This window comes from Dermacentor albipictus, chromosome 1 (assembly GCF_038994185.2).
Source record: "Dermacentor albipictus isolate Rhodes 1998 colony chromosome 1, USDA_Dalb.pri_finalv2, whole genome shotgun sequence".
NCBI lineage: Eukaryota > Metazoa > Arthropoda > Arachnida > Ixodida > Ixodidae > Dermacentor > Dermacentor albipictus.
The window spans coordinates 463,407,543-463,434,142 of NC_091821.1; the positions used below are offsets into that span (position 1 = coordinate 463,407,543).

At 46.3% G+C, this 26,600-nt stretch overlaps 1 protein-coding gene across 8 annotated transcripts in view; it reads right to left on the minus strand.

Annotated features, from left to right (window-relative positions):
- LOC135902820 (uncharacterized) overlaps positions 1 to 26,600 on the minus strand; it is a 225,092-nt gene that overhangs the window by 17,973 nt on the left and 180,519 nt on the right. For 5 of the 8 annotated variants that reach the window (XM_070532434.1, XM_070532436.1, XM_070532430.1 and 2 more), the window contains 4 exons: positions 23,991 to 24,101; positions 13,020 to 13,139; positions 8,435 to 8,510; positions 7,387 to 7,812 (listed from right to left, as the gene is read on the minus strand). The gene's annotated coding sequence lies outside the window, so the exon portion shown is untranslated. Of the gene's footprint in view, positions 1 to 7,385; positions 7,813 to 8,434; positions 8,511 to 13,019; positions 13,140 to 16,471; positions 16,676 to 23,990; positions 24,102 to 26,600 lie in introns of those variants that run through there. The other 3 variants (XM_070532431.1, XM_070532433.1, XM_070532432.1) reach the window with 3 other exon arrangements.

Sequence of the window (26,600 nt, forward strand, 5' to 3'; positions counted from 1 at the left end):
AAATTATCAAAAGATATGAAAAATTATTCATTAGTTCATTAACTAAACTATCCAGGAGATGTGAAGCTACCACAGTTTTAAACTAGACCTAATCATTTCTAAATTATCAAAAAATGTGAAGAATTGTGCAGTAGTTAATTAACTAAACTATCCACAAAATGTGAAGCATTACACAGTAGTTCATTAACGAAGCTAAAAAAAAGCTCAATTTCTTGATTTTGTGAGGAGTGTGAAGAATTAAGCTACCTTAGTAGTTTGAAAATGGCCAGTATGTGTCATCTATATAGTAAGGATCCACTTAAGGTTAGTGACGCGACCACACGATAATATTGCAGTCCTGGGTCCTCTGGGCTTAAACACCTTGAGTGACGCTTTGCGGAGAATGTCATGGACGGGCTTTTTACTCCGGGAACGGAGGCCGCATAACCTGCAACGAAGTCCGAAGCTCCTCCCTTTTCACGCGCTATAGAAGCGCGGCTACCACGCGACTTGCGCTCACTTGGCGCGGAGGTGCGCCCTCATTGGTGCAATGGTTGGACACTGCATGCCACTGACAACTCTCCAAGCTTACCCCTGTTCTCGGACTACAAACGCGCCTCGACCGAAATAGGTGAGCATTGCTTCTACGTCACGCACTCGAACAGCCAGGAACAGACAGCGCTACGCTAATTTAACAGAAGAAAAGAAGCAAGAATGTTTAGCTCGCAAACGCGCAAGTAAGCAGCCGCTGTGTAATGCTTTGAAACGCGACAAATGACCCTTACGGCAGTTTTAGCCGTAATTCCTTGAGACACAGTGGGCGAAGCACCTAGTCTCCCGGAGAGTTGGCTTGCAAAGGCTAGCTACGGGTCGTAATTTTTCCTCCTAGTTTATTTCATTTAACGGTGGCATAACACTGACTGCTGGTTCTGCATAAAGTTACTGTGCATACCTCCCTCTAAAAATATACAGTAACTGTAGCGCTAGCTGGGGGCAAGCAACAAATGCCATGCAACAAACAAATGCTTTCGCAAGCGCTCTTGGATTTGCGCCAATACACGGGCCGCTGCCGCAGGAGCCTCGCTGCAGGGCCATAGTTTCGGGCTTTAGAAACTAGAAAATGCCGCTGTAGGTTGTGCAAGAAAACAGAGGGCTCTATATTTAAATGCGTACGCAATTTTATGCCTATCTAACGAGGAAATCGGTCGGTCTGTCTCTCACTTAAGACGAATTGCGATACAGAAAGTAATATATAAAAAAATTTCGAAAGGAAAAGCGTTGGTGGTGGTGAGTTTTAAACCTGCGACCACACGCTCAGAATTCGGCTGCGTTACGATAACAGGACTATGCACTCAGGTTTGTGATGTCATGTTACGTGGACCGAAATTTCTGTGGCCATATGAGCCCTACGTGAGGGAAGCACCAACGTCAGAACCCACGCGCCTCACTCGGCAGCGTCCCCATTAGATCTTGTAGCAGTCGGGCAATGTAGCATGACGTCACGGATCGAAGTACATTGGCTTTATTTTGACCAACTAAGCTAAACACCCACGTTTGCAGAGATTGAATATATGCAGATAATGAAGAAACTAAAAAGTTCTCTCCTTCTAGGCATGGGTTGAAATGTGAAGTGAACCTATGTCGTCACATAGGTAACTCGCACTTCATGTAATTCCAAACGTAAACGGTAAACTGCTAGGTAACGGACTTTTTTTTTTTGCACTTCTGTCATTGCCATTACCATTGGAAGGGGGTAACGTAATAACAAAAACTGGTCACCGGTATGCTTTTCAGCGTAAGCAATTCGTGCAGCAGCATTCAAATACCTTCGGCAGATAAAAATTGTTAGTTTTCTACTCACGGAAAAAAAATGATGAGCAACCCCCATCATATACGGAAGCGAAATTTCCGTCTTCGCGTCAGCTAGCATCAATAGGCCAAGTAGGTTCAGTTTCTTACAACACCGCAGAAAAATGCTCCGCGCCAAACCAAAAACGATATTCGCTTGAAAACAAGCGCGGAAGACCATTCGTTTCGTCCTGTAGCTGTTTTGATAAGCACAGCGCTTGTTCCTTCATAACGACTGCAGAAAAAGTGCGCTTGCCTCTCGTCCGCTGGGAAACGGAAAAATCTCGCCCTTGTGCTGTACCCCGAGTTGCCACATCACACAGCCGCGCAACAAGCCTTGTATCCTTTCCTCGGTTTTTCCGATATTGCCGGAACATCTGCAGGCACAGAAAGCTTTACACTGCAGAGCATATGAAAAAAAGCGTGCACGTGCATAGAAAGCGGCCGGAGCGGGCGAAGAGAGTGGCAGCGGAAGCGATATGAGCAAAGGCGCCGCCCGTTGCTGTAACAAGTGAAGCGCCAACATAAAGATATAAGATGCCGAAAAAGAAAATAGCGAAAAACACATTTTATATCTACACATAATTGCATTACTTTATTGTTATGTAGGTTGAAAAGATAGAGCCACATATACGAAAGTTATTCAATGTACCTTTGGCTACCGGTGTCATGGCGACACTTTATAGCCAATACCGAAACTAACCCCACTGTCCACCCACTGATTTTGATAGGTTTATGAAAAACTGAGGCCACTGTCCATCGGGGCGCACCACAGAATAGACCGAGCACGTTCGAGCAGCAGCACAAGCACACTCTGTGACCCGCCTTCCTACTCGTAGCCCTGGGCTCGCCTCCCCACTCAAACCTATATGTACCGAACTGTATTTTCAAGGCCGCTAATTTACTTTGTTTACAGGAATCTTCCTCAGAAATGTGACGTCAGCCCGAGTATTTGTTCAAGTGGTTTTACTCTTTTTCATCGCGGCGCAGTTTCGCCAAGGACACCGCCAAGGGCACTGGCAACATAGACGCTTAAAGCTTTCGCCTTAAATACGCCACAAGCACGCACTGTCAACCTGCATGAGACCATCGAACACTGCTTCGAATGCATTGCTGATAGTTTAGTGACATCATTGCGCCAGGTGCAGGTTTCTGCAGAGTAGGGCAGAACACGGAACGCGCCGTGGCAGACGACGCAGTTATGGCTAACCTGAATAAAGCCCGAAAGAGGAAATCAAGGCACTCTATAGGCGCGATCCACTACCACGCTGGGCGCATCAGACGCGCTTTGATGGTGCATTGTTAACAGCTGCCACTCTTAACGTCAGAAAACACCCGGTGCGTTTGTCCTCAACACGGGGCACCTTAGGCCAGAAGAAGACACCTATAGTTGCTGCGATAGGCAGCTGCAGTGCGACAATCTTGTTGTGCCTGCAGAAGAAAAACAACGAACGCTGAGCAAGTTCGACGCTTCTGTCGAATCTCTTCGCACTGCACGCGACTGCCATCTGGCACTGTGTTTCTGCCTATAGCATGGGATGTATCTATGTTTGCCAGACGGGTGCTTATCGGTCAGAGAGCGGGGAACATTAAAAGAGATACAAAAACTTGCCACGCTTCAAAATTTTAATGTGTTAGAGCAAATTCGCTGAAACATGCTTTGGATGCGAATTCGCGCGCCAAATTACAATAAGCCACAACTTTGGGCAACTGACGCGTAACAGTTTACAGATTGCAACACGAGGGTCAGTGCAGATGCTTCACATTTCAAGGCGTAAGATATGTACACTTTACGCAGCGTTCGCTCCTACGAAAGGAAGTTGCTAAGAAATGTTGCACTTAGAAGGGCACGCGTAGAACCGAACGATAGTCAAGGTGCACGATCGTGGCGAAGATTTGCGGTTGTTCCGCCAGAAGATGGCTGGAGAAGCAGTAAACGGTCCCTCCAAAGCATTCGCCCTGCCCTTCACGTCTTGACTGACTCCTCTTTTACGCAAGTGTCGCGCGAATTCACCCCCACTCGTAGGCGTTCGCCATGTCGTTCAGTGGCAGCGTCTGCTGCCCGTTGCCATCTTCGGCGTCGGCGGCGGCCATCACGTTCGTGTCCTTCTCGTCGGCTTGCGGTGCGCCAGGAGGCTCGCCTTCGCTAGGCCCAACGCGGCGAACGGTCGCACGCTGGCCGAACGCCTCGTCGTCACCGTCGGTCGCCGCGGCCACGGTCTCCGGCAACGCCCGCCAGCGGACGAGGGCCTCCGGTGCAGCCGCGCTCGTGTCCTGCGTGCGTGTGCTTGGCGGTGAATAGAGGGTGATCGCCAGCACCAGTATTGGGAGCACCAGCAGAATGAGCGTGGCGCAGAACACACACTTGCGTGCCCACTGCTCGACGACGGCGCTGTCCTCGTGCGTCGGTCCGAACAGCGCGGCCGCCTTGTGACCGCCGCTGATGGAGACAGACTTTGGGTGTGTGCCCGACGACCGGCTGGGACCTGCTGCGTCTTGCATGGCGGCCATATCGCGCTCTTGCCACGGACGCCGCCAAACTGTCGGAACAAAGTGCTGCTCGAAGGTTCGAAGTGTGCCGATGACAGATAGCGATGCGGCTCCCGATTCAGGTGCACAGAGCGGCTCACAAGCTTGGCGCCGATGTTATTGCTCTTCCCTTGGCGTGGTTCTTGTGGGACCTGCCGAGTGCCGCCGGTGTCGTCTTCTTCTTCGTCCGGTTCTTTATCCCACATGCACTAATGATGATGATGATGATGATGATGATCCTCAACCACAGCACGCATTCATGAAGGAGAATAGGCCAACAGCCGGGTGGCAGCAGGTAGCGCGAGAAAAACAATTACTTTAAGAGGAGAAATGCAAAATGCAAAAGTAAAGACGCTGAAAAGTAAGAATATTGTGCACACGACTCGTTAGCACAATGGCAATGACGTTGCCATGAGGAACTCAAGCTCGTGAGCTCAATCCCGACCATGACAGCTGAAATTTTCGTGGGAGCTAAATGCGAAACCAATCCTTTGTTTAAATTTAGAAGGACATTAATAAAACTCAAGTAGCCAAAATTATTCAGGAGACACTAAATGCCAGCGTACGTCATAATGAAATTGTGCTTGTGGCACGTAAAACATAATTCTTTTTTCAATTATTATATGGGACTGAGCAGTAAGATAAACCGAAACCAAATTGTGACAAATGTATTAATCATGAAGTCATCAGAAGCCCAAATGTAAACAATCTCGAGAATCAGTCAATTTCAGCGAAACGAATGGTGAACAGAGAAAAGAAGAGTGGCAATGGTAAAGAAACAGAAATTGACACGGTAATCGTGCATTTGGACTTAAAAAATCAAATACAGGAAAACAAACATACTTATGGCTATACCGTATCGTAGTGTCGAAGGCCTGAACAATGGTACGCCTGGAATACTTAAGTCTAGCACAATATGGCAAAGTTGAGGTTTGAGTAACCCCTTTCTCTAAATTGCATATTGTCGGCAGGATATAAATAACTGGTCTACTGTATTCGTTTTATTCCTTATATGACCTAGAGGAGATATCAGAATAGCTCTGTGTAGGCAAAAATTATTGGTCGTATGCGGGGAACTAATATATCCGGTTACTGAGAAGGACACCACTGTGTATTGCAGCAGAAAAAAAAAAAAGATGTCGGAACTCGGAGCTGTTGCCAACGATAAGTATCTTTCATCGTTTTGTACACAAAATTCTCAATATGTTGCTGCTATTGCGTAAGCGTAATTTTCGTAGATTATAAATCGGGAACCCGTGTGATTTCAAAAACGTCTAATACTTTTGACTTGGTCAGTGACCGAACTTTTTTGTTTTCTTAAGCATGCTACCTGACCAGACGAGGTTTCGCCACATTCTTGACTATTGCGTAAGCAATATCATCTAAAATACGAATCACATGTGCACTTGGAGACCTTCACAACTTAGGAGACGTGAATATCTGTTGCAATCTTAACATATCAACAGCATACAAGCATAACAACACACTGAAAACTCAATACAGCCTAGATATTAATGTGATTAGTATTTTAATGTGACTAACACTTTTAGGATGTTTCACGCACTTTTCAGGGCCGCCTTCCCGACCTTCCGTCCATCCTTCCATCCGTCCATCCAAGCATGGATGGACGACCGTCCGTCCGTCCATCCGTCCGTCCGTCCATCCGTCCGTCCGTCCGTCCGTCCGTCTCTTGAGATATTCGCCCTTGATCCCTACTCCTAATCCTTCTCATTGTAATAACATGAATATTTATAGAAATGAATTGCATCCTTGTTTGATCCCTTTCTTGACAGGTCATTTGACATGATCCATTGTAGAATCTCCGTTCCTGAAGCCAGCTTGTTGGTTGATTGCAGTCAAGTGTTGCCTTTCTTCTATTGAAATAACCTTAGTGAATGTTTTATACAATACTAAAAGCAAGCTAATGGGCCTACACTCATTCAACTTTTTACGTCTGCCTTCTTGTGGATAAGTATATTGTTGGCCTTCTTCCAGCTCTCCGGTACGCACGAAGTCATGATGCATTGTGTAAATGGGCCTCAAGCTTTTTAAGCGTAATATCCCCTCCACCTCTGAGCAAATCAATTGTTATTCCATTTTCTCCTGCCGCTTTTCTCCGGGACATGTCTTGCAAAGCATTTCTAGCTTCATCGCTAGTTATACAAGGAGCTGATGAGATTACTCTCCTTATCTTTCACTGCGCACATCTTTCTTGTCCTATGCCAAGTTTTCTTCACACAGATTTCATGCTGCGCCCTATAGTGCTTCCTCAATCTTTCCGGCATTTTAATAGCATATCATTTATTTTATTTTTGTGTATCACCTTTTCGCAGTTAAGCGAATTCCAACCTCTTCAGTTAGACCCTTTCGTGCTTTGACGTTTCGTTGCTAGGTCCTTTGTTACTTGCCACACCTTAGCTAATTGCTGCCTTGGTGCTTTACCACCCATTTCCTATGCTACTTCTTAAATCGATGTTGTTACTGCTTCATTCATTACCATCTTATTCTAAAGTTGCATATTTGTTTGTGAGCATCAGCCAAAATTAATTTGCTTTTATCCTGAGTGCTCACAAATTTTACCCACAAATCTTACTTTTATATGAACTTCTCGAGAAGCATTTTGGCGTTCTGGCGAACATCTGGTCAACTAGGCGATTAACAGCATACGAGAAATAGTAGTAAAATCTCTCCGCCATGGTACTTCCACGAGAAAGTGTTTCCGCATCTTTAAACCAGATGATTCGAGTTTATTTCAAATGGTGCTTTCAACTATTTGATTGTTCTACATATGTTTTATCTTCTCAGACATGACTACCGCTGTTACAACGAGGCATATTCTTTGCCTTGAAGCAACTCTTCGAAATATTTTGCAGAATGTGTCAAAAATTAGCAGGCGGATGGTTGTTGCAACAAAACTTTATTCGTCTTATCATATTTAAATCCTCTACCGAAAACATCCGTGTCTTCAGGAAAATGCTAATGTGATGTATGCATATCAAGTATGTGCTAGCACTAAATATTTTTGCTTTAGCGCATAATAGTGTTCCGCACAATAACGCATCAGCACACCACATAACAGTGAACTGAAAGGACAAAAGCACATAAAATCGCACTTACAGCTCAGTTAACGATATTATATTATCTTCTAAATCGCACATACTGGCCGCTAACAAATAACTCATACTACGGAAGCGTAGTAATCCAGTTCGTCTTTCCTGTACCGACAATCACATTGCGCTATTACAGCCAACAAACAAGGTTGCGCGAACTGAAATAAGGTCCATGCGCCCATCCGGCCTCTGACAGCACCGCCTAAGGCTGGTCGTTTATCCAGGCTTGGACTGCAGGGGGCGCCTGGAAGGGCGGAGCGTGAACGAAAACGCCTTCCGCGACGTCTTTCATTGGAGGATCGGTGACAACGGCGCTTAAATTACTGCGAATAGCGCATTCCGTCACCTGAAATGGCAATAACAGGCAGTCAGTCTGCACCGGCTAATGTTACACACTGGTGACGCTTCTTGCAAGCAGCACTAGCACATATTCGACGCAGACAGCATGATCATTAAACTGGAACACCGTTTCGGAGCAATTGCATCTAGCGCATTCGGAAGTCAGCCATAACCGGTCATTCGCGTGCTTGGCGGCGGATACGGTTTCTTCAACCTGGTAAAGTGTCTTTTAGCCCTTTTCTATTTCCTCGATTATACTTGCAATTGATTTTTTTCGTAAGCACTGCTGTCAGAGTGTTGTGGATTTCCAGCCGTGAAATATTTACCACACCCTTCAGAAGTTAAGACAATGTTGTTGCACATTATGGGGAGGCGCTAAGTTCGTCAAGCACCGTTGCGCCTGCAGAGGCCCGCCTAAACGTCAAGTAATCGGTCGCAGCACTGCGTAGATGCAGCTCCCGAATCTATATCCGCAGAGTTCAGAACATTTGCCAAGCACAATTTTTCTAAGAATGTATCACAGACAACGCACACTCTAGTCATGTGCCACCTATAGCTTCTCTCCTTTCGTGGTCGTTTTTGGTGGCGATGAAGCGCACTTACAGTGGCTGCATTACGAGCGTACTTACGATTTCCAGTTCATCCGAAGTTCTCACGATATGCAAAATGGCCAAGTTGTTCAGCGTTCTCGTGAAGTCTTCCTGCCTGCAGTAAATAAAAAAAATAAAGGACATTCGACGTGGTCGTTCGGTTTAACGTGTAGAACGTCTCTATAGCGTATGCCTTGCGTGTCTTAGGTAACCGAGCACATAGATACTTAACCTTAAGAGTTGCCTCAACAGTCTAATTATAGCAGACATCAAAAAAGGTTGCGACAACCAGCAGTGACTTTCAGTGGAAGTGTGGCTGAAAACAATATCAATAAAAAGGATGAGTTGCACTAAAGTACTTCATGACTGGATCGTAATCAAATGCAAAGTTGATTAATAAATTCAAGAAAGAGCATCGACAGAACGCAAAGCATGTCGTTCGGTTACACTGATATAAGAGTCGGGGAGCTACAGAAGCGGGGGGGGGGGGGGGGATATTTTAGCTAATCAGTATTCGAAGTTAAATGCATGTGGATCAAACAAAGTGTTTGTAAAAAACTTATTTAGGAAATGCTCGACAGTGTTTGTGTCTTTTCTTACGGAATATTTTCTGGCGGTTTCGGAGAGCTCTATCTTACACCAAGTTTACATCATGTAAGAAAATGGCGCGCGCTATAGGATATTTCTAGGCAAGATGTTCTGAGCGTGTAGGTTAACTTTGAAATAAATTACGTATGCAAGTGCTCCAGAGAATTGTGAGTGTGTTTTACGATATGCGCAATATTTATGGCAGTTCCCTGCCACAATTAGTATTGCCACGAATATCAAACTTAGCGAAAGTAGGGGAATGGATATGCCGCACAAATAGGTGAACTTAAACGTGCGTGGAGTAAGTACAGCCTTTGCAATAAATACATGATTTAAGTGATCGAAATTGTCATACGGCCGTTATCAGCTATTTTTTCAAGTGTTCCGAAAGAAACCTACGTTACATAAGCTTTATATTTGGTGGCAATGAGGTTGTGGGGGGCATATTAAGTGTATGCTGCAGCGAAACTTTAATGTTTCCGACCTAATAAGGAGAGTTGCAAATATTTACTGAGCCCTAGTTCTCTTTCTTATTCTCATTCGCAACACACATACGGTTTTTTGTACATTTCTAGTGTCCACGGTGAAATGAACGAGGCGCCATGTTTATGCTTAACGAAAATAATTGCCCGGTTATTATGGGTGATGTGTAGGCGAAGTTCGAAGTGAGTTGGCTAATTGCAGGCTTTGTAATAAATTATGTATGCGACCGCACCGGAACATTATGAATGCTAGAATAGCAGCTTGATCTTGTTGGTTTTCCATCCTGGTGTTAACAGCGCAAAACGTAGACGAGACACGAGACGAGAAGGCGACACCACAAGCACCGACTTTCAACAACGTTTACTTGAAAGAAACAACCCGCCGTGGTTGCTCAGTGGCTATGGTGTTGGGCTGCTGAGCACGAGGTCGCGGGATCGAATCCCGGCCACGGCGGCCGCATTTCGATGGGGGCGAAATGCGAAAACACCCGTGTGCTTAGATTTGGGTGCACGTTAAAGAACCCCAGGTGGTCAAAATTTCCGGAGTCCTCCACTACGGCGTGCCTCATAATCAGAAAGTGGTTTTGGCACGTAAAACCCCAAATATTATTATTATTGAAAGAAACACGGCTTCTTATACAATTGTCCACACGTGTCGCAGTCACGTGATCGCGCATCATGTGAAACACGCACTTTTTCTTTTTTTTGCACTTAAGATAGTGGTTGTGCGTGCAAAAGCTCAAGCTCTTTTTTTTTATCAGTAACAAGGACGGCGTGCTAACGCATTGGTCACGAAGTCTGATAATCTCGGCTGCCTCAGTTATCTCCCGGACCAGCTGTCATTGTGCTTCTTCAGCACTTCAAAGCGTCTGAATTCTGTGGCGCAAGCTTTAGAGGGGCAATCCCTGACATGAATACCTAAATTCCTGTTAGCCTGCTCGACGCTATGTTCCTTTATACTTTCGTTTGTGCATCTTGAAGTTTGCCCTATGTACTTTTTTCCACATTTCAAAGGTATTGAATACACCACGGCTTCTGTGAAGAAACACCATGACCAGCTGGTCCGGGAGATAATTGAGGCAGCCGAGATTACCAGACTTCGTGACCAATGCGTTAGCACGCCGTCATTGCTACCGACAAAAAAAAGGAACTTGAGCTTTTGCACGTACAACCACTATCTTGAGTGCAAAAAAAAAGAAAAAGTGCGTGTTTCACATGATGTGCGATCATGTGACTTCGACACGTGCGGGCAATGGTATAAGAAGCCGTGTTTCAAGTGAATGTTGTTAAAAATCAGCGCTTGGGGTGTCGTCGTCTCGTCTCGTGTCTCGTCTACGTTTTGCGCTGTTAACACCAGGATTATGAATGCGTTTTAGGAGTGGCGCCCGTTTTATCCCGTTGCTGTTGCAGAACTGTATATGCAAACGAGATCAAATTTCTTGAAAATGGGGGATTGACCAACGGAGATGAAGTAACCGCATTTGTGTAGGTCAATAGAGTACTTGTAAAAGTCCCTTAACAACTGCTCGAAAGCCTTGTACGGCCATTTTACGTGTTTTTCGAGAATTCTTAGCAAAAACTTAACGTTACACCGAGCTTGGATATGCCCGATATGTGGGGAAATCTCATGTGCAATGTATGACGAAACATCATCGTTTCCAGCCCAATTAGGAGCGCTGAAAATAATTACTGAACCCTGGTTGTTTTTCCACATTTGAATGCGTTGTATATTGTACAGGTTTATATTAGGCTCCGCTGTGTCTTTTGGTGAGCTAAAAAAGCCTTAGTTGGGGTCCCGTTCTAGGTAATGTGTAGCTGAAGTTGCAAGTGTGTGAAATAATTTTGGAATTAGCATCCAATTACGTTTTGAAGAGATTCGTAGCGTTATAAGCGTGTTTTACGAAGGACGCAATATTTATGCCACATCGCCAAGAAAATGATGAACGTCACCGAAGTTCAATGCAGTGCAAACATGGCAAACAACATCGTAAATATGTATGCGAAGCCAATGGCGTGTGGATCAAGTATAGCCTTTGTAAAGGTTCCTTAAGAAGCTGCTCCAATACATTATATGCCGGCAAGGTTCCAAACGGGCGAGTGATAGGTGAGCAATATCTTCATGTATTTGGTTTAATTGCAAGTAACTGCGTTCCCTAATGTAATTGCTAAATCCAAATAGCTTTGCTAGCAATTAGGATGTGAATATGCAATGTCACACAAGTCCGCTGCCTTTACTCTAGACTGTTTTCCAGCAGCAGGAACTGAAGGAACTGGGAGCCCGCGTCCCGGCACCGCCGGCAGCCGTTTGCTATTCTAACATACGCGAAGCTACCTGATAAAAAACCGGACGTTACACCTCTTGGTGCCAAACCTATTTGGTATTTCGATGTCATAGGTTAAGGGCCTACATTGAACCTAGAAAAATACCCACGGCTCAAGCATTCCACCCGAAACAGCAGTTTCATAGCAGCCCTTAAGCTCATGCGCGGCATCTGCACCTCCAAACTGTCTGCCATCAAAATGACGGGAGTGCCGTCGATATTTCCATTTCCGCAAAGTCGATGCTCACGGCACCTCCGCTCTTTCCAGCACCATTTTCACTCCGGAGTTTTCAAGTGCGCGCATCCGCGTATCTGCAGCTCGGAAGGCGCCGAGGTCAGGTCAGAAGTTGCCGCTGACAGTGATCACAGACCTAGTGGAAGTTGCTTATCCCGCATACGACATGGCCTCGGTGATCTCTGTTTACTTCTGAACAATGGCGCGAAGGTTAGTACGGGGCCTCCCGCGCGAGTTAGTCGACGTCATCGTGTGACGAAGCGTCTTCTAGGAGCCAATGCTTCTACCATGTGCACGTACTACTACAGTTCCCCTGCGCCGATGGTTCCAAAGCCTGGTTTCCCTAGCGGATGAGCTCCTGGCAACTGTACAGGCAGATACGTCAGGTCATTCACTCCGCTTGGTGAAGTGAAGCGCTGCAGCCTTGATTTCGTGGAATGACGGGCATTGTAGTGAAGAAAGTGTTGTTGTCTACTGAGAGCTAACATATTTGCCAAGATATCCTCGCCCCTTGCGCATAGCGATCATTAGTTGCCATGTTTCTTAACATTATTACCCAAACGTCGAAAAAAAAACAGAATATCATGAAGGACTATGTTATCGCAAAAGGCCCGCTTTGCCGGAGCACTGCCACCAGCAGGGACTGTCGCTTGACAACTCCCGCAACGTTAGCCAAGACTGGAAGCCTGTGGTTATGGCCTGGCTTTGTTATGGAATGTAGAGGAATTCTTAAGTGTGCAGAGGAAGCTCTTTACTTATTTCATTGCGCCCACTCGCTTTGCATGGTCGAAGAAGTACGCGGGTGAGTGCGAGTTTCTGTTAACAGGCGAAGCTGAAATGAGAAACCAGTTGGCCGAGTGCTAGCCTTATAACGTAAAGATTTTGCCGGCTGGTGTAGGCGAACATAAAGTGTATCTGCCTGAATGAAAAAAAAAGGATTGGCAAATGCGCGAGCAAGCACGCATCAAACAGTAGAACGATTCTTGGATGCTACTCACGTTGGAACCGTTTGTATTTTGGAAAGCTGCTCCAGCACCTCTTTACGGAAATGTTGGGAAACTCGAACCTTGTCCGCCTCAGCTGCGCTCACCTGCCCGTCGAGAGTCTCTTGAGCTATCCTGGAAGTAAAGCATAGCTTTCAGTCATCTTCGGTAGTAGCGGCATGGAGCTGCGTAAAGACGACGTTCTGAAACTAGGGTTCTCGCTGAATGCCATCAATAAGGTCCGCCACCTAAAAGAATATGGACGAAACAGCTTAAACTGTGTAGTACTAAATTGTATTAACTCTACGAACGTGGAGTATTCAGTAGAAAAGTCACCAATATTGTAAACGTGAGTAAAACAAATACGCACCCGCCGCATAATGCTCGTTAACTTTCCTCCGAATTTATACGAAGTTCCTATTACGTTTATTGATGTCTTATACAGGGGCGCTATGACGTAAAACTACTTCAAACTTTTCTATTCCAATTCCGCAATCAGTACTCCGTGATCGGTCAAAAACTTTTTTGGAGCACCCTTATTTCACCTGTGTGTAACGCGACGTTACGAAAACCGCGATCGCTCCCCATCTGATATAACGTGTACATACGGATTATGCATAATTTGACCGAACAAAAGAAAAATAGCTTTTTCTCATTCGACGCCTATTCGCCATTAGCCATCGGCTATTTGTCAAACGTTTTCCGGCTGCGCCCACCTCACCTGCCTGTCACGTGACGTAACAAAACCGCAAGAACTCACGGCGTCAAAGTGGCGTATACACGTTAAAAATGCATTAATATGCCGATCAAATCTCAATGTTCTTCTGAATAGCCGCAGGCTGCCCCGCTCCGAAAGGAATAAAAGATGGCTGCCACCGATCACTCAGGCACTGACACCTCAGCACTGGCACCTCATCACTCAGCAGCTGTCGGAGAGCATGGATTTATTTGCGTGTAATAAAACTTTTTGCGTGGCCGTGTAATGTTTTGGAGCACTTTCGGCATGTTTACAATCTCGTTCTGCCAACTCTTCTTTGCTGAGGATCCGTTTTAGCGTCATTCTTAAGCTTCCGTTGCATGCCGTCGCGATTGTCAACGAGCCACCGCATGCAAAGTAAGGGAAAGCGGACCAATCGCAGACGCCGGCGCCACCCTCGTCATCCGGTTATCAATTTTCAGCGCAGTGACTCTGCCCTATCGAATCCCTCTCCATTCGAGCGTGCTCCTCGCCTCTTGTGAGCCAATTAGATAAGACAAGCCGCTCAGTGTAGGCAATGTTATTCGCTTTTCAAGCAAACAAAAGTGACCTCCTATGAACGTGGAGAGCGTTTGATTGGTCTGTTCAGACAACCCTGCGGGTGACCGCCCGGTGCTTGCGTCGGTGGTTACGCAAATTTGACGTCAGGAGATTGGAATAGAAACATATTGGAATAGTTTTACGTTATAGGGCCTCAGAATTACAAGGTAGTAACACTTGTGCATACAGTCTGAAAATAAATTATACGTACTACTGCTTTCTATAGAATATCTGCTGGAAACTCAAGCTACATATTTACAAACGATGTTGGTATTACAAAGCAAGTATACATTCTTATACATTTTTCTAAAGACATTTTTGAAGATAATGCAATTAGACAGTAGATTTTTTTTCTCTATATTCGACAAAATTTGAGCATGATGTTCAACGTCGCTTTTATAAAACACTGTGGTAAATGGCCGTCTTACTTTGAGTATTGCTCCTAAATTACCATCTGCTCCTCTATAATGCCAAAGAATGCCACGAGCCGTCAGCAGGTATTTTCAGACTTCTTGTGATTTCCAAAAATGCGGTGCTGTTTGTTTCATTTTTTCATTATGGGGTTTTACGTGCCAAAACCACTTTCTGATAGTGAGGCATGCCGCAGTGGAGCACTTCGGAAATTTCGACCACCTGGGGTTCTTTAACGTGCACCTAAATGTAAGCACACGGGTGTTTTCGCATTTCGCCCCCATCGAAATTCGGCCACTGTTGCCGGGATTCGATCCCGCTACCTCGTGCTCAGCAGCCGATCACCATAGCCACTGAGCAACCACGGCGGGGCACGATCTGATTATGAGGCATTATTTCCTGTATATGCCTTGTGGTAGAACTCTTGGAGAAGTTCCTGAATATACACAGGAAAGCTTGCGCGTAATCAGCAATAAATTAGAACCTCCACGTACGAGATCTTTTTTTGTTGTTTGTTTGTTTATTTTATTAAGCCTTTGTAGGTGAAATTTTGGAAGCCTCGGCGTTTGCTTCCACGTGAAATCGAAAAGCGAATATTTTTAATGCCCTACTTTTTGTTTATTTACTTACTTTGGTTTAGAGCACACGCTAAAGCTGACCACTATAGTGGTAGTTCATTCATTCATGCAATATCATTTAAGCAATATAACAAATAGGTGTTTTGAACTAAAGAAAACTAGAAACACGCTATATACACTGTAAAAAGGATACTTTAATTGCAAAGAAACCTGCTGGTGAATTTTGATACCCTCATTTCCGTAATTATACGAAGAGCAGGAAAAGCTGAGAATTCGTAAAATGCAAATTTTGTTATACCACATAATTTTTCCAGTAGGAAACACAGATGTGTTCTGTAATTTACAAAAAAGGACAAAAAACCACGGGCCAAAGTCATTAGACTGCTGGAAGAGTTCCTGAATGCGTCAAATACCTGCACTGTAATCGATCACACAAGAACAGGATAACCAAGCTACATAGAACACATTAGAGACGCCGAAACGCCTTGCACTGCAAGACATATGCCAAGCGTCAACCACACCAGTGCATTCCACTTGGGCCACGCAATTTTTGTGAAATTTCAAAAATATTTTTCTAGTGTGCTTTCATGTAAAAATAGGTAAGAATATATATGAACATATGAATACGTAGCTTGACACAACACGTTTGCCATTGCTTGGCGCAAATCAGGCTCTTTATGTATTTCACCTAATTACGTAATTAGTTATTATTAAAAAAAGAACTTCGTTTATTAATATAATCAGAGCAAATGTATAAATGAGAAAATTGTAGACCATCCTGAAAAAGTTCTCGATTTCTCAATACGTTCTAACAAAAGCTTTTTCCAAGACTCAAGGTAGCCGGCGAAAGCCAGCGAAGCTTTTTTCGAGTTTCACGGCCTTTCTGTAGGGTTTTCTTTCAGGGAAGTTACTCAACAATGATAGCGCATAGCCCAGCCTCTCCATTTGCGACGTAGTATATCCTTGGTATACTATAACCAAGATGTGGTGGTCGTCCCTTTCACACTACAGCGATGAAAAGTTGAACGTATGGCCGGCATTTTAGACAGAATCGCATTAGGGCTGGTAGTAGAGACTGCAACATGTGGTCACAGGGCAGTATTGAAAAGGATAACGGGGACCCGATAAAAAAAAAACAGAAATATAGCGCATGCCAGAAAAAAGTGAAACCGGTCACTCACGCGCTGACACGGCTGCCGGCTGCGCCTTTAGGGACACATGCCGCAAATGCTAAGCGAAGCACCAAAGGCGCCTCCTGGTTCTGCGTCGTCGTCTGTGGCTTCTTGGAAACCAACATTGTGTCAAACGTGGCATCGTCTTTAACCTTTGAGCCCAAATGACAGGCCACGGAAACCGCGGCAAGCCGCGTAGTGCGTTCGACGTCCCTGCATCGCGAAAGCGAACCGCGTTCAGTGAACTTCGTATGCTTAGCCGCAAAGTGTACCGAAGACTCAAACGCAATGTAATATACTTTTCTTTTATTGCGACAAATATTAAACTGACTCTAGAGATGCGCTTGCATCGCCGCCACCATGCTGACAGTATACTGACGGTGAATGCATGGCCCACGCGTGGCACAATAGGAGGTCGCCGGCGACTATACAGAGGCGAGGCCGACGCACAATGCGATTAGTTGCAGAAACTGAGTAACCGTAACGCTCTGCTCGGTTGGCTTCGCAGTGGAGCCAGGGCAGCGTTTCAATTTCCGCTGCTTGAGCGTTCTGCGCAGCTTTGTGCGCAATATGGAGGTGCTGGTTGAGTAGTCCGAGAACAACGGACAGTAACGTGCAAGCTAAAAACGCGGATTTTTAAAGCGAAAGCTTTACTGGCCGCGAGCTGCGATTTCGCCGTGCTGGTGCTACGAGGAGGCGCATGACGTCAGAACACGCACCTCGCCGCGGATATTTCTCTCTCTCTCTCGCTCCCCATATTGAAGAAAGTTAGGGATGACAGAGACTCCGCGGTCTTTGTCGATGCGGCGCAGTACGGGAACAGGAGAGTGTTCGCGCTGTCGGTTGTAGACGGGCGGGGGGGGCTTCGGTCCTCGGCCTCGGTCAGAGCGGCCACCGCGAGTATAGCAGAGCAAATTGCGGTTGCGCTGGCCTTGTGTGATCCAGAGCGTTCCTACATCTACACCGACTCGAGAGACGCAATCAGAGCTTTCGAGTCGGGTAACCTCGCACGAGAAGCGGCCTCCATTTTAGAGAAAAAGGCTTGCCCCGGTTTTCATTATATCACGTGGTTCCCCGCACACATGGGGACGAACGTTCTCGAGGGATTCCCAAACCTCAACGAGCTTGCCCACGACCGTGCGCGAGAACTAACGCGCCGCGACGGTCTGGAGGCTCCGGAGGGGCAGGAAGGGCCTCAGCAGAACGATCCACTCCTCACATTTAATGAAATCACTAAACATTACCAACTTGGTCGGAGAATTTATCCTCTGCCTCACCAGAAGCTCAGTAGAGGTCAGTCAGCTACACTTAGAATGCTGCAGACGGGATCTTTCCCGTCGCGGGGATTCCTCAGTAGGATGTACTCGGATGTGGACCGTAGTTGTCCTGAATGCACTGAAACCTTTTGCTCAATGGCTCACATGCTCTGGCGATGTCCCGCGTTGCCTAACGACTTCCTCTCCAGCGAAGCCGAATGGGAGGAGGCCATCAGAAGCACGGTACTCCGAAAGCAAGCCCAGGCTATCCAGAGGGCACAGGAAAGACCGGAGCGTCATGGCGTTCTGTCCTTTACGTGGGCGCGGCCAGCGGCTACAATGGCCTCCCGTTAGGAGGTCCTGACAGTAGCTCCTCAGGATTACATAAAGTTCGTTGTCTGTCTGTCTGTCTGTCTGTCTCTCGCTCCCCAGTCGCTACTGCGCATGCGCCACTAGTAGCGCCGAGCCACACGTGTTCTGCCATTGTGCAGCGCCGCGCCTTTCCCCCACCGCCGTTTGGTATGACCTCATACCGCTTTCTTCGTCGTTGCGCTCGCCTCCGCTCGCTTCGCTAGCTGCGTCACATGCCTGATAACAAGTGGGAGAATTGAAAAGGAGAGCTCGCGTGGGCCGCAGCCACAGTTGAGGTGGCAGTACGGACGGCGACAATTCTGATAAGCAGGAGGAGGCCTGGAGTCGACATCGGAACGAGATGAAGAGGAAATAAATCGCCCAGGAAACCGACGAACAGCGCGCCGAACGACTGGCTAAACGCCGCAACATAGCTAGAGAACCAGACTAACCAGGAATTGCAATCAAGAATAAACTAGGCTAACCATGCTATACCTTAGTTTTCGCTACGTATATCCTGGCATAGTCGAGCTAAGCCACTGCCAATTTTTGTTCCTGCAGTCTCGTCTCGTGCCGGACTGCTCGATGAAGCGCCTTTCCATCAAACGGCCATGTCTCGGCCACAATCGGCACGTGACGCCTGCACGCCGCTGGCGGCACTCCTCATCACCCTAGCCTTTTGAGATACCTGGTATCTGTCAAGGTGATGTTTCTGCTGCACAGCAGCAAATTCGTCGAATGAACTGCCTTGCAACTGCTGCGCAACGTGAAGCTATGCTGTTCTTTTCAATATTGCTTCACGGAAAACTGTTTTTTTTCTCTTGCTATACAGAGACGTGCGTGTTTCACTTAAAATGTTCGAAAAACGATTTCGCGCGTATCGCTGCACTGCTTTCCCTCAAATTTCGCAGAAGTATCGCATTTTCGAGTCGATGTCATTAAATATAACAGCTAATTGGCCCAGTTGATAGCCCGGTTGATCAGAAAGAAAATTAAATGTTGCCTTTGTGATTGGGAATGCAGGCCGTTGCCGCGAAAGCGCAAGCACAAACTTGTGTCGACACCTGCCGGCAGCTGCAGAAAATAGTCGTTCAGGGAGGGCTTCCGCGTGCACGAGCTGTTACCATGACCAACAGCTGCGCCAGTTGTTGAATTGAACGACGTAGAGGCCTAAATGCGATACTTCTGCGGAATTCAAGGAAGAATATTGCCGCGGTAGGCGCAAAATATTTTTCCTGTCTTTTTAAGCAATATGTGCGTGCCCCTGCATTACCATACCACGCCACACCACCTTTATACTTTGCCTCTGTTTTTGCACACTCCTATATGAAACACGCGCGAACTTACCTTCCACAGCATTAAAGAGAACATCCATTAATAACAAGCTTCACAACATCAAAAGCGTTGTGCGACTCGGACTAAAGGCTGTCGTGAAAATCGAAGCAAAGGAGGAGCGGAAACAAGAGGACTACCGATTTTATGCAACACCTCCTACGAATGACAAAGCCCATTACTGCAGACGCATGTCGCTACGATTGTAGTCCACTTATAGAAAGCACGCTGCAACACAAGAGGCAAGCATCGAATGACCCTTTCTTCTTCCCGTTTTCAAACAGGCATGTCGCCATACTATCAGGGCATCACGGCTCCGAGCCTTCAGCTTTTTACTTGCCTCGCAAGCTTTATTATTCCTGAGGCCATCGCAGCCGCGCCCAGGGGCCAATAAAATATCTGCATGTGTTGACTCCTTTCATTATCATTTATCGAGGTACTAGTCTAAGTTCACCTACAACCAACGGTTGATGCACATATATCTTAGAGCGCACGTAAAGCCTTCTGGAAGAGCTGATAATGTTTCAGTATTACGAACATTGTCGAATAATTAATTTCGGGCCCATGTTAATTAGGTATTAGACCGAATAGCGTTACTCAGTCTAGTAGTCAATGACATACTGCCGAGCACAAATAGAACCACATTGTCGTCCCTGAAATATTGCACACAGACTATTTGCTCTAGGAACCCCGCAACGTGACGCCACAGCTCTGACGCTGACATAAGCTTAAGAGGCTCAATTATTTTTTTTTATGTGTCCTGCTGAAAGTGCAGAGATGGTGCCGTCCCTGCTAAAAACAGGACGTCACTACTACAAACATTAGTGACGCAATGGGCAAGCAAAACTTCCATATAGGACTGACACGCCAACATTCAAGCGCAATAGCAGCGCACTCCATGAATTATCCTCTGTAGGGACAAGAACGGCACCGAGAGCGGCGCTGCTGCGCCGGCGTTGAGAGCGCTACATGCGAAGCAAAATTCTATGGTGGTACGTACCCCTCTCCCATCTCTCGTTCGCGCCGCCTTGATTGCCTCCTGCACTGCGCGTGTTTGGGCACGTTTCGTGCCGCGCGCGGTGTATGCCTACGTGTGTGCGCGTGGACATTTCTGTCGAAGGGCGATGTACTGTCCGTTTCACATTAAGGGAAAACTCGGAGCGCATTGCAACGCGATGCGGCGAGCGCTTGAGTCAGGCGGCGGCAGCAGCTCGCGCAGATGCTCGAAGGGCGGGATCTTGAACGGCGTCGTCTGCTACGGCGGCGCGCGCTGGCCGCATTGTCGGGAAGCGTTCTACTGTCAGGTGCAGGGCGCCGACCACATCGTTACTGCGTGAAATGAGCCGGTATTCTTTGCTAAGCGTTGCGCGACGCCCACTGATACGCCTCGAATGTAAGTTCATCGCTGCAGGGCAGTCATAGACGACGTACTGATTCCATACATTCTTGACGGCCCGTTTCTGGAAGGCGACTATATACTCTATCGCGATAGGACGCCGATCCACACTGCTCGTGCTGTGCAAGAACTGCTAGAAGAGCGCGCAGTCACTCTCTTGGAGCGGCCGCCTCAATCTCCGGGCGCCAACATCATGTAAAATGTCTGGGGCTCGTTGAAAGTATCGCTGGCGCACCATCCCCTCTATCAGTCGCCCGAGGATAGGCTTCGATCCACCATCGTCAGCGACTGAGACGTGCTGCGAATGAACACATCCCTGATGAAGTCATTCTACACTTCACTGCCTTCCAGGATGAGCGCTGTCATCGCTGCCGCTGGGGACATGACGAGATACTAACTGAAGTTCCGAGCGTGACGTGTCCAATTCCCCACCAGCGGGCAGGGTCTGTCTGGTGTAGCGAATGATTGTCGAGAAAAATCACTTCCAGCTCATTGTCTGAACCCAAAACTTTCATTTAATCGTGTCCGTTTGTTTCATCGTGTTCGACACCCATTGTTGAGTGCTTTGTTTTCCTTTCGAGTCAAACAAAGACTGAGCACGTTGCGCGCACATCTTGGTGCGTTTTGTCGCTGCTCATTACGGTAGCACACACAGTGAAGAAATATACGTGCACACGCTCAGTACTCCGGCCTTTCGAAAGAACAAATGAACCATGCTGTCAAAAGAGGTTTGTGGAACTCCATTATCACCAATGAAGGATAAGAGTTTGGCGACGCACAACGTTTAGTAAAGAATGTCAGCTCAGTTCCCGCAGTGCCGATGAAATCGGTGCACTGCCCCTGACAGTACCACGCTTCCCGAAAATGCGGCCAGCGCGCGCCGCAGTAGCAGACGACGCAGATCACGACACCGCCCCTCAAGCGTGTGCGCCTGCTCGAGCTGCTGCCGCCGCACGACTCCATTGCTTGCCGCATCGCGACGCAATACGTTCCGAGTTTTCCCCTTAGTGTGAAACAAACTGCACACGCTATATTTGCCTTAAAGAAGATCGGTACGCTTGACGATTATTTTTATGGCTGCAATGCGGCGAAAGGGGCAGCGTCTGCCTAACCATGTAAGTGGCGCTGAGCAGGTAATTGGAAACGACATCGTATGTGCCGCCGGAAAAATCGCCAGCACATACGATGCGGCACATACATACGGCACCTACGAGCTAAAGTCATTTTTGCAGTTTCTCACATTATGTTTGCTACAAATCCGTGTTGTCTCTGATGGCGACAACGGACTTCTATCGACACTGTGCGGAAATAAACAAGATATATCGCTGCATAGCACAAGTACGACATGCGCACACAACTTTAACTAGTACGTCCCCTACAATACCGAATAGAGGCAGCAATGTAGACAGCTCGGCCATTTTTTAACAGTACTCAAAAGACGGAAGTTGAAAGTATTAGTAATCATTCATGCTTCAGCAATGCCGGCGCGACCAAGACGCGGGTGTGTATCGTCCAGTAACCCGATCGATCGGTGCAGTGGTGAAGCGGGAATAAACTCCGGTCATGTTCAATGCATCATGCACATATTCAATTTCTCGGCACGCGTGAACTTCGGTCACTGCTACTGCATACAACAGACGTGGTTTCCATTCTTGGGCAGCGCACACACTAACGAAACACGAGAAAGAAGACAGGACAAGCGCTCGTTGAACTTAGTTTTTATATGAATAAAATGATTATGTACCGAGTAATTATTAAATTCACGTGGGTTACATACAGAAACCGTCATACACTCAGGAGTGATCAATGAACGAGCTCGCTTCGTTTGCCAGTTGTTTACTTCGCTCGGTGCATGTCTGTCGTCTGCTTCTTTCGTACCATTTTCTTGTGAATTGGCAGAATTTCTCTGGTGGCATCAACCTTTTCATGTTTACATTGCTGTCGTGACAGTTAACAACACAATAATAATTTCCGGTCATCCGAAGAGGCGCCGTTGTAAACAAGAGACGTTTCGCGCGCAGCGCGAACTGAACGCGGGCGCGACCGCGAAGGGAAGCGGCGAGGGAAACCTACACCCGTTGGAGATGAAACCGCTCCGCCAGGGGAGAAACGAGCGCTGGCGTCTAGGATGAAACTTGGCGTGCGGTCGTCCATAAGGTATCCACTGATTTCCACTTATCTTTCGCTGATCTCGAGATGAACGCACCGTGAAGTTGCATAAAATGCGAGCTCATGGCTCGAGTACGTGTAGCGCAATATAAGAAACTAATTTCAATGCTAACAAACGTGCAAGGAACTTTCTCATCAATCCGCTTTGAGGGACTTGGTCATCAGGTTATGCCCGAGCATGGCTTTGTTATGAATTTAAGCATAAGGAAAGATATCACACACCTCAGTTGACGCCTTGTAGAGAAATCATTGGCCCACTTTTGTGACGTTGTAACAAAGCATATGGTTGTATAGAATTGTGACACAGCACATATGCACATAAGGCCACCAACCTTTTTAGCTTGTGTGTAGATTATGTATAGCCCTTTTTTTGGCTGAAATCAAAGGCAGCACACCCGTGTAAAAGCTCAAGGATACTAATTATACAGTGAACACTGAGGAAACGTGGATTGCGCTTGCAGTTATTGTCAGTTCATTGTTGTCATTGTTGTCAATTGTCAAATTATCAGTTCATTTATGAATGCAATCGGGGTTCTTCCGCGAACTTTCTGACCATAAGTGTTATTTTTTGTGAACAGGAAATGGAATGGCAAGCTATGCAATAACACAATTAGAAAGCACTCCTACGCTCAACTAGAAATATAACTAATAGCGTGAGTGCAGAGAGAAATGTAATAAAACTAATATACAAGACCTGAAACCCCAGCAAATCCGAAGCGTTCGAAACGAGCTAAATGACGATTTCAACAATTATTTTGCTGACTAATGTGCGGCACAATAAACATTTGTGGTGGGCTGTTTATCAATACATAGCTGTTCCCGCAGTTCCGTATACAGCCAGCAAAATGAAGTCTCTCAGTCTTCGAAAGAAGTAAAAAGAATGCTGAATAATGGCATAATGCAGAATTTCACATTACCCTCTGCCTGTCCTTATTGGTTTACGTTAAATTTCATTCCGGAAGTTTCAGTGTAAGCCAACTGCCTCTGTATGGCACTTCTGCACCTTTGATGCACTTGTACTTACGCGAGAAAGTCTTTCTCCACAACAAGATTTGCGACGTTTGTGGAAAACGTGGTGCACCTGTCGCTTCCGAGCTGACACGCGAGGCTGGCCAACCGAACGGCTGTCAAGGCGCTGCGTGAAACAACGCGACGTGGATTTATTGACAGGTTCTCACTCTCTGTGCACGCACTTGGCTCAATAGGCTTGCCAACATGGTGTGGTCAAGGTGTCGGCGTCATTGTCATACATCGAACCAACGCCACTGGTCAAGCAAGGAATCGGTGCAGCCGCATGAGGACGCGACAGGCTGCAGACGTCCCGCGGTGTGTCGACTCCTCTAGTCGCATTTACGTGAACGAGATAGTGCATCGCACTTATTAGATTATCATGGTGCTAATACGAGACACTTTTTACATGTGGTTCATTCTCCTTCGTCCGAAAGAAGCCGGAACTTGTTTCCAGCGCGCGCGTTTAGCTGATGGGTGGACGAGAACAGGCTCTACCACTCAGCTCACGCCTTCTCTCTGTCTCGATGCGATGCGACAGGATTTTCATGCACCGCGTAGAATAGCTGGCTCATTTCGATCTACACTCTACAAGCATACATTCTATTAGCCTCCACCTAGCGCATCTCGGCAGTTAACGTGGCTGCAATGCGCTAGAAATGTGGTCCGATGCTCACTGTCGCTATAATGTACAATGCGGCCGGTAATGCAGTATGGCATCGTTTACACTTGGTGTACCACTCGTTTGCGGCTGCGCCCGAAAGAAGATGTGACGCATTTTAGGGTGACTGTGTTTTGATCGTCAGTAGGCGGTATAGACGCCAGAAACGGTCTCATTTCTACTTTCGCCCATAATGCAACGCGTTAGCGAACTCTTTCTTCACAATGTACCCTCATCTGGTGCAATTATTCAATTCCATCTTCTAGCTCATCACTGCCGTTTACATGGTTGCTATGTGATTAAAACGCGATTTGATTAGTCAACCTAGCACCGATGTGACCGTATCAGTGAACCACGCGCGATACGAAGCTGCATCTATAGCGTGCTCCTAAAGTGCAGCGTTCGAAAGAAAATGAAAAGAAAAAAGGAAAATTATTTTGGTCAATGGAGCTCACCAATGTGCGCGCATCATAGGTCAAAATTAATGAAAGCAAAAGAAAATAACCTAGTGCTTAAGGGCGTGTCATAACGAGTAAAAATCAAGAAACGAATTGCGTGTAGTGTTGCATCGTATCACGTTTAAGCAGAGAGCAGTTTACTGGAATGGCGCAGAAGTTCTCCCTCTCCTTTTGCATAAAGGTACGTGTTATCTGCTTAATGCCAGAATGTATATTATTCCTTTATGCATGTAGCCTCCTTGTGCCTCGCTTCATAAGGGCTCTGAATCTTGAGAGAGGCCTTACGGCAAAGTTCGCCCTCGTTTAGCCTGCAATGTCTGCTATGCCATGGTTTTGAGAATGTTACGAACCAGTTGTTGCAGCAAAACAGAAAATAAGGAATGTTTGTTTGCGCTGTTAATATTGAACCTGTAGGGCAAAAATACTGAGCAGTAGAAGGACAAAAACACTATCATTTTTTTTTTTAGAAACCGCGTGTTTAAATAAAACCATGAGTTTAGGCACACGCGCAGTACAACATAAAAATGTCCCTTTCACAGAAAACTAGAACGCCAACAAAAATACGAACGACGTCATCTGCGGTGGAGGCATAATATATTTGGACAGTTTAAGTGTTCAGAGAGCGTACCCACGAATATGGCCGGTGATTTGCCTCTACTGTCTCTCTTATCCGAGCGTCAGAATGTCGAAACACCACCTTGGTTTCATTGACAGTTAACTACGACAAAGCAACATTACTGTTCACAACGTAAAAAATAAGTAGAAGCGTAACTATTATTCGCACCCTTCACATTTACCGAAAGGCGTTCTCGAAAGTGTTGCGGTTTCTGTATGCGCTAAAAATGGCATAACAAATAAACTATGTCATGAACATAAGACTCTATAAAGAAAAGTTCTGTGGCTAGCCCGCTGCATAATTGAATGCTCAAATATCAGAGACAGTAATGGGCCTCTTTGACAAATCCATACCAATTGATAGGAAAGTACGCGTATATCTCACACGATTCCCACGATCGTCGTACAAGTGGAGTAACACATTTTTCTGCAATAGTCTTAGTACAAAATTCTACAGTTCTATCGCTCCTGCGTTGCGTTGCAGGGTCTGGTATTAATACATAGGTTTTAATAGGAAGCTTTCGCTCGGGCCCAACTTCGATGCTGCCTATTCAAATACATGTAAAACGCAGAAAGGCTTTTGTGAGATAACCACTGGACCGATTTTAATGAACTTGGTTGCACTTGAGAGAAAATGTGCAGTTCTAGTGACTCCTGGAAGCGGAATCTTCATTTAGGCCCGAATTCCTTAAAAGGAGCTTTCAAAAATTGGTAAGTTAGCAAAAAGTGGAAGCACGAAGTTTACAGAGTTGTAGCTCTGCACTCAGAACAGACATTGCAGTTCTGTAAACTGAAGCCGTTAGAGCAACTAAAGCGTAGAAATGTGATTTATCAATGTACATATTACGTGAATTTTTGTACATTGTTTGCAAGGGTTTCGCAAACGTCCTAC